The 7,208-nt window shown below is 37.3% G+C and overlaps 1 protein-coding gene across 12 annotated transcripts in view; it reads right to left on the minus strand.

Annotated features, from left to right (window-relative positions):
* R3hdm2 (R3H domain containing 2) overlaps positions 1 to 7,208 on the minus strand; it is a 122,251-nt gene that overhangs the window by 70,836 nt on the left and 44,207 nt on the right. Inside the window, exon 1 of one of the 12 annotated variants that reach the window (XM_010644621.3) lies at positions 6,295 to 6,313. The exons of 10 other annotated variants lie outside the window; for them this stretch is intronic. The gene's annotated coding sequence lies outside the window, so the exon portion shown is untranslated. Of the gene's footprint in view, positions 1 to 2,705; positions 2,833 to 6,294; positions 6,314 to 7,208 lie in introns of those variants that run through there. One more of the 12 variants, XM_010644619.3, reaches the window with a different exon arrangement.

Here is a 7,208-nt window from a genome sequence, read left to right on the forward strand (position 1 = left end):
TTTTTTTTTTTTTTTTTTCCTGAACTCCTTGTTTATTCAACTATAAAACTAAGAAAAAATTACAAAGTAAATACTGGTACATCTACAAAACTAATGTCATTGAGATTAACATAATTTAAGGTGACAGATGAAGGTTTTTCTTGTGATGGAATTACATCTTTTTTTGTTTTGTTTTGTTTTTTGAGACAGGGTTTCACTATGTAGTGAGACTACCTGGAACTCACTTTGTAGCTCAGGCTGGTCTCGAACTCACAGCGATCCTCGTGACTCAGCCTCCCAAGTGCTAGGGGTATAGGGGTGCACCACCACGCCCGGCTGGAATTACATCTTTTAAGGTAGCACATGGATTTCAAGATAATTGTTTTCATGCTGATTTTTTTCCCCCTTTTGATATCAGGAATCAAACTTAGGACTTTGCACTTGTGAGCCAGGTGTGGAGCCATTGAAATCCCCAGCCCTTGAATTTAATTTCTTAAATCCCATCTCAGTCCCAAAAGAAGCCTGAAGTAGATGGATGTCTAGGTGTCTTTGTCAGTATTGAGTTTCAAGGGATCCACAAGGGCGGACTGACTTGAGAAGCAATAGGCAAAATGTCACAGATTCTTGGAACTGACTGAGAAAATCTGTTCTGTTTCAAATTTCCTAATTCTTAAGGAGACAATTCAGAAATGGAAAGAGATGTAATTTTTAATGGGAGTCAGAAATTATGTTAAAGCTATTTTAAAAAGAAAACCTACCACAAAGTCACTATTAGTCTTCCAATATGAACATTCCTCTGTATCAGTGATCATGAGCCTTTCAGATTTTTCAGTGGTAACAAATATCCGCTGTGGCATACATACCACAGGTTCACCTCCACTGCTCTATACCATAGTAATGAAAAACCAAACGTTTCAGTCTAGCCACCCCCCATTTAAAGATCCTAGATTAGTAGGTATAGAAGAGCATATTTACTTACTTTAGAAGGTCAAGAAGCTGCATGATTAGAGTATTTTCTCAATACTGTTATCTTCCAATACAAAAGCCCTGTGCTCTGATTAGAGAAAGCTATTTTTCTCAAGTAATAACAATAGCAGTAACTTTCATTCATTAAGCCTTTACTGTGTTCCTAACACTATGTTCAAGGAATTGACATATGTCATCACATTTATTTGAACTGACAAATTCTAAAGCTCCACCTGAAGATACGAACAGTAGAGTTTAAATTTTTTAATGCTTTTATGATTAGAGAAATACAGTTCATTCGTCCTTTTGTTCCTTCCTTCTTTCTCTCCCTTTTTCGCCCCCTCCTTTTTTCTTTCACAGTGGGGATTAAACCAATGAGTTACATGACCAGCTCTTTTTATTTTTTGAGACAGGGTCTTGCAAAGTTAAGTAGGCTAGACTTGAACTTGTGATCCGTCTGCCTTATAGGAATTTTGTAACCCTTAGGATTATTGACATGTACCACCATGCCCAGCTTAGAAGGCTTCTTTCTTTATGCCAGGGTATCACTATGTTGCCCAGGCTGGTCTGGAATTTCTGGATTCAAATGATCCTCCTACTTCAACCTCCCAAGTAGCTGTGATTATAGGCTTAGGACACCATCCCAGGCTTGCAAATTTCTTTATACTTACAGAAAAAACACACAGGTATAGAAAAGGAAAGATAAATCACCCATAATCTATACTCAGTAATTATTACCATTAATAACAGCAATGATTTTAGGCATATCCTTCATTTGTCTCCATACTGAATGTTTTCATAAAAATATTTTACATAACAAGATTTTTACACCATATTTTATCCAACTATTAACACCAAATACCTTTCCTTTTTTTTTGAGACTGGGTCTCACTATGTAATTTAGGCTGGCCTTGAACTCACCGTGGAGGTCCCAGGCTGGCCTGGAACTCACAGGTATCTTCCTGCTTCCACCTCCGGAGTACTTGGGATCACAGAAGTGTACTACAATGCCTGGTTTAAATTACTTTTAACATAAAGTCATATTCTATTATAGACATGTACTAAAATTTATCTATTACTCTATTATTGTGCATTTAGGCAGCATAATAAAATTATGTTGTGAGAACATCTTTGTAGTTGAATCTTTATTCACAATTCTTATCAATTCCTCTGGATAAATGCATTCAAGAATTTTGTAGGGCCGGGGATGTAGCTCAGTGGTGTCACACCTGCCTGGTAAGCCCAAGGTCGGTCCTGAGTTCAATTCTCAGTACTGGGGGGGAGAATTTCAGAGATAAAATTTTCCCCTTGGTTCACTCTAGTTAACAGAATCATTGCCAGTTACACTATTAAATTAGTCTGTTTAGCAGGGCGTGGTGGCGCACACCTGTAATCCCAGCACTCAGGAGGCTGAGGCAGGAGGATCACTGTTGAGTTCGAGACCAGCCTGGGCTACATAGTGAGTTCCAGAGTCAGTCTCAACTACATAGTGAAACCCTGTCTCAAAAAAAAAAAAAAAAAAAAAAAAAGTCTTTCTTTGTTTCTTTTTTGGTTTGTTTGAGACAAGGTCTTGCTACATGATTCAGGCTGGCCTTGAACTCACTATAAAACCCAGACTTGTCTCAAATTTGTGGCAATGCTCTTGCCTCAGCCTCCCAAGTGCTGGGCTAGATTAGTGTTCCTTGAGTGTTCCTTCAGCAACATATCATGTCCACGTCCCTGGTCCAATGGTGGTGCCCTGGACTTGTAAGAACATTCACCTGGGCAAGTGCTTCTCACTTTGTATTATCTTCTGTTCAGGTTCCTTTTAAATAATGTTTAAGTCCTTTTCCCCATACATTCCACTAGAAAAAGGTATGTGTTCCTAGCTTCTTGGGAAGCACTGACCTATGAAATCAAGGATAAAAATGAGAAAGGGATAAAAAAGTTACACAGGGAGATAATTTCTTTGCCTTGAATGCTACACACATTACTGGCTCTTGTAAATATACTAGTTACATTACTAGTGACACAAGCAATTCAAAAAGACAAAGCCTCAAAAAACATTAAAAAAAAACACTCTAAGGCTAATATGAAATTAAAAGAACATAAAAGGTAATGGGGATATGGGGTATGTTAGAATTTGTAACTTACATTTTTGTCCATTTAAAATCCTTCAGTTTTTGGCTTGGGGTATAGCTCAGTAGTAAAGCATATGCATGAGTAAGGTCTTGGGTTCAATCCCAAGCACCAAAAACACTCAAACAAAAACTCCTCGGTTTTTGTTTTACACTAGTGATTTTAAGGAACATTATATAAATCTAATATAGTACTTATATAGCTCTTATATTCTCACAAATGTATGGAGAAAGACCACAACCACATCAACTCACATAGAGAAAAATAGAGGTAATACCAATGGTAGAAAGTAAAACAAGACTAAACCCCAAACCAACCTTCTGTACAAGTCAAAATATTAATGACTAAGAATAATAGTAGTGTTCCTAATATTTTTAGGGAACATGTTCACAATTTAAGTTCTGAACATCAAATTATACTTGATCTTAGCCCAAAGGCCAAGAAGCAATAAACATCAAATTAGAAAAGATACTCCTTGAAACGATCAACTGTGCTAACATACAGCTGAAATATTTATACTATATTATTTTACAACTCAGTATCTAAACCAGGTGTGGTGGCACATGCCTGTAATCCCAGTACTTGGGAGGCTGAGGCAGGAGGATCTCTATGAGTTCAAGACCAACCTGGGCTACATAATGAGTTCTAGGTCAGTCTTAACTACACAGTGAGACCTTGTCTCAAAAAAACAAAACAAAAAAAGAAACTCAGTATCTAGCCAGGCATAGTGGCACATGCCAGTAATCCTAGCACTTGGGAGGTTGAGACAGGAGGATCATTGAAAGTCTGAGGGCAGCCTGGGCTACAGAGTGAGTTCAAGGCCAGCCTGAACTACATAGTGAGCCCCTGTCTCAAAAAACAAATAAAATAAAATAACCAGGAAATGTCTGGAAAGCTTTATATGTATTAACCCTCCCAACCCCCACTCACTGGAAATCAAACTCAGGACCTTGTGCTTGCCAGGAAGTTCTGGTGCCACTGAAGTACATCCCCATCCCTGTATGTATTAACTCTTAATCTTTAAAACCACCCTATACTTTTCTTTTTTTTTTTTTTTTGGTACCAGGAATTGAACTCAGGACCATGTGCTTGTAAGGCAGGCATGGTACCACTGAGCTAAATCCTGGCTCCTATACTTTTTTGTTTTGTTTTGTTTTGATTTAGGTTCTTTTTTTTTAATGGTACCAGGGATCAAACTCGGGACGGTGTGCTTGCGAGGCAGGTGGCAGAACCACTGAGCTAAATCCCTGGCCCTTCTATACTCTTTTTAATACTCATTTTACAAAGGAAGATAAAGAGGTCAAGCAAATTAATTCACCCAAGGTAACAAAGTCAACAATTGGTAAAGCAAGGATTCCCACCCCCCTTTTTTTGTACTGTAGATTGACCTCAGAACTCTCTGAGCCCAGCACTCTCCCCCAGGACCCCGCCCAGATATGGTCTGATTAAATTGCCCAGTCTGGTTTGGGTGTTGTAATCCTCCTGTTTTAGCCTCTTGAGAAGATAGAAGCCAATACACCTGGCTATGGCTAGGATTTGAACTCGAACCCAAGTATTCAAAACTCTCAACAGGCTATATTATATAATTAAAATAGGGCAGGGGCGGAATGCTAGAAGAGGAATTAGAGAAAATTAAGTAGGTTTAACACCTTTTAGAGACAAAAATGGTCCCTATCAATTTTGTGAGGGTCCTTCAAATAGGTATCACATTATCTATTACCCTGGAGCAATACTAAAACATTTCTGTAAAAGCTGCCCTTGACTTTTCTCCCTCACAAAAAAAGTGAAAGAAAATGAAGGATAAAAGAGACTGAAATCTAACTTCTTTAACACCTTTCAACAGCTTTTTTCCTGGGACCTTTTAAAAAACCTTGATGATGAGAAAACAAAGATTTAAAAAGAAAGCACTTTCAGTTGAAATAAAATGAACTTTTGATAATTTCCCCTTTGGTATAACTGATACATTTAACGAAGAACTTAGATCTATCCTACCCACTCACAAACTGAGGTAAACCAATTTAATGAATCTGCCATCTTTTAATTTCACAGCAGTTTTCTTTACCCCTTAAAGGCTATTCTTGTTCTAGTTGCAGACAGGGAACTGCTCCCAGTGACGTCAAAGCAGTCTCCCAGCAACATTTAATGAGGGTTGTCCACCACAGGGGTTTCCTGAAAAGCTAACAAGAAATTATCCACATATTTGCTGCAATATCAAAATGCAAAATGCAGTGAAATTTCTCCTAACCTAATAGCTCTTGTCTCTGGCAAGCTTCTCAATGGTTTTTCTTCTGGAATAGCCTTTATTTACCCTAGGATTACTTTCTCTTGTTGCCAATACCTTTGCCGTTTTCAAATAAAGTAGTTAGATTTTGTTAGTTGGAAACATTTATGGTGTAATAGATAATAATATAACTAAGCTACCTTAGAGAATAGGACTATATAATATAAGCTGAAAAGCAGACATTATTCATCTTCATTTTACACAAAGAATTGAGAATATATGAAAGCACAGAAAAGAAATTCAAGACAGAAAATAAATCAACAATCTTTTAAAGGCACATCTCCATATATGCTAAACAAACACACATTCACAGATCAGTTAACTCTTATACATTCTTAGGTTCTAATATGAGTTTTTTAAATTGACCTCTGAAGGCAGTCCTCAAATGATCAGCAGCATTAAAATGGAGTTGCATAAAAAGGAACTGGAAGCCCAAATACTCAATCCAAAAAAGATGGGCTGGGCTGTTATACTCACATCTAAGAGTGTATCTAATGATTTTTTTTACCCTTAAGCTTTGTTTTAGTTATATACATTAAAGTTTAAATTTTACTATAACTATGGCAAAGAATTTTATATAACTACCTTTTTTAAGGTCTGAAAAACAACGCACAAATTGCCTGATCAGGACCAGTGCAAAAAAAGCAGAAAAATTTCTAAATCCAAACTCAACCTAGAATTATTAATAGATCCCAGGTTCTAGAAACCTGCCTAAGAGCTATTTTTCTTTCTATATTTAGAAAAAGCAGTTAGATAAAAATTCATCAATAGCAAGACTTGAAGGGTTAATTCAGGCACCTTGCTTTAGCAATCCTGACTTTGCCCTGGGTCTGTTCTAAAAGGAAACAAACAAAACAGAACCCCCTCTATCATTAACACATCCTACTTTGGCTTCAGTTCTATTCAATGGTACCCAGATATCATCATCAAGTCATAAAGGGAGAACGCACCGCTTCAGATGATTTCTCTTCTTCCTTCTCTCCGTACCCTCCCTCTCAGAAGAAAAAGACTGCAAACAAAATCTCTACGTCACTAGAGGTAGAGGGAATCCCATCTCTGCACTCTTTAGAAACCAAAGCCAGCAAACAAAAACAAGCCAATTACAAGAAACAAACAAATAACCCAAAATAAGCAGTAAAACCAGGAGAAATTAATATGACAACCTCTATACACCAAAATGCACTTTTAGTAAAAAGGTTTAACAAATTCTTCCTAGGATATTTACAATCACAAAAGCTCCCTAGACAAAGCAAAGGCGACATATTTCTTCTTATCACATTTAAAGAGACTAGGGGACAGTTACGTAAAGACAAAGGACAGACAAGCATATTCACCAGCCAGTGTGGATAGCTGGGTAATGACACAGTGAAGGATATTTATAGGGGATTCCCTACTTCCTGCAATGTGCGTCAACAGCATCACTGAAGAGAACAGAAATCACCACTGTTCTCATAAGCTAAATCTGAATGAAGCATTGCTTGAAATAGCCATGGAAGAGGTAGAATCTCAATAGAGTAAAAGTTCCAGCAAACCTAATTTTAAAAACATTTTAAAGATTAAAAACCAGCAAACAAAAATATTCACAAAATCCTTACAATATTTAATACTTGAAAATTCTCTAACGTGTATTACACAGTTAAATCAACCAATATAGAAAAGATAATTTTCATAGCTTCTTCCCTCCCACTCCGTGAAGTTCAAGTTTTATATAAAGAGAGAAAATTATCCAAAACTCACCCTAGATGGATCTGCACTTACACCAACAGCAAGCTCACATTATTAATGGAGACCTCATTGTAAGGATCTGTTCTGCAGAAAAAATTCCTTCTGGGAAACCTGTACCTCACCCCCCCCCCCCCCCCCC

Source organism: Fukomys damarensis, unplaced genomic scaffold (assembly GCF_012274545.1).
Source record: "Fukomys damarensis isolate Sample0158 unplaced genomic scaffold, DMR_v1.0_HiC HiC_scaffold_15, whole genome shotgun sequence".
In the NCBI taxonomy this organism is placed as follows: domain Eukaryota; kingdom Metazoa; phylum Chordata; class Mammalia; order Rodentia; family Bathyergidae; genus Fukomys; species Fukomys damarensis.